At 39.7% G+C, this 1,507-nt stretch overlaps 1 non-coding gene across 1 annotated transcript; it reads left to right on the forward strand.

Annotated features, from left to right (window-relative positions):
• The first annotated feature begins 585 nt into the window (after positions 1-585).
• On the forward strand, positions 586-692 carry LOC141716091 (small nucleolar RNA R71). Its single transcript, XR_012572820.1, has one exon. It is a non-coding gene; the product is annotated as a small nucleolar RNA R71 (small nucleolar RNA).
• Positions 693-1,507: the final 815 nt, after the last annotated feature.

Below are 1,507 nucleotides of genomic sequence, written 5' to 3' on the forward strand. Positions count from 1 at the left end.
CTTAATAGAAACCGCTTCGCTCTTGCACATGAGCCTCAACTCCTCTAATTCAGATTTTTTATTAGATTGTTATAGTTGGAGTTGTTGTCCTGGTTCATATTGCAGTTGCTGAAAACTAGGAGGGTTGTATTACTTTATTGCATACTTCTGATAAGGCTTCTGCACCACATTCTGAGTGTTGCTTCAGCTAAAGTTAGGATGATTGCGGTTGTTGGGATGATAGGTGGTTGGAACTGGTTGCTGCGACCTCTGAAAGTTGCTCACGAACTGAGCTGATTCACTAGAAATAGCACATTGCCCTATCTCATGTGCTCCATAATTAGCCAAAGAATCCACCTTCATCGTCAAAGCCTTAAGCTGAGCAGCTATAGCAGTAGCTGCATCCACCTCTAAAATTCCTGCTACTTTTCCTTGATTAGTCTCTGAGAAGGGTTCTGGTATTCATTAGCAGCCATCAGTTCAATCAACTTATAAGCTTCATCGTAGCTCTTGGCCCATATGACTCCAACTGATACTGCATCGAGCATGGGTCTAGACTGTGCTCCCAAGCCATTATAAAAGCAGTTGATAATCATCCAGTCAGGCATCCCATGATGAAGACAATTTCTAAGCATCTCCTTATAACGATCCCAAGCTTCACACAAAGACTGTCCTGATTGATGCGCAAATTGAGTAAGAGCAATCCTAATTGCAGCACTCTTCGCCATAGGAAAGAACTTAGTAAGAAACTTTTGAGCAAGATCTTCCCATTTATTGATAGAGCCTGGTTGTAGAGAATGCAACCAACATTTAGCTTTATTCCTCAGAGAGAATGGGAAAAGCCTTAGCTTTATAGCATCTTCAGACACATCTTTGAATTTGAAAGTGTCGCAGGTCTCGATGAAATCTCTAATATGCATGATGGGATATTCCGTCGGAGAACCCCCAAACTGAACCGAGTTCTGCACCATCTGAATTGTGCTAGCCTTGATTTCAAAAGTGTTAGCCACGATGGTTGGTCTGTCAATGCTAGACTGAATATCATTGATCTTTGGTTGAAAGTAATCCATCAAAGCTTTCGTATTCGCTTCCGGTTCTCCCATTACAATAAGAGCTTCTTCTTCAACTTTTTCCTCAACAAGAACTTCTTCCACTACTTCCTCCGCTTTATCCAGTATTCTCTTTCGAGATCGAGAATGCATTAGCATACACGCTATCTAGAGTACCTGAAAAAGCAACAACAAACAAGTAAGTAAAATATACAAGTCAGTGAACTTTAACAACCATTGATGTCAAACACATAAACTAAAAATGACCACGAGTCCTCGGCAACAGCGCCAAAAACTTGTTAATACGAAAACACGCGCTAAATTACACGCAATTATACGCGTTCACAAGTAATATAGAATGTAATAACCCCAATTTTTGGAAATATTTAAAACCCTGATGAATAGTAACTTTTTGCTGATGATGATGAATAAGGAAAATTATCAAACCACACTATATAGGAGTACTATTATGGAAATTC

Source organism: Apium graveolens, chromosome 3, assembly GCF_009905375.1.
Source record: "Apium graveolens cultivar Ventura chromosome 3, ASM990537v1, whole genome shotgun sequence".
In the NCBI taxonomy this organism is placed as follows: domain Eukaryota; kingdom Viridiplantae; phylum Streptophyta; class Magnoliopsida; order Apiales; family Apiaceae; genus Apium; species Apium graveolens.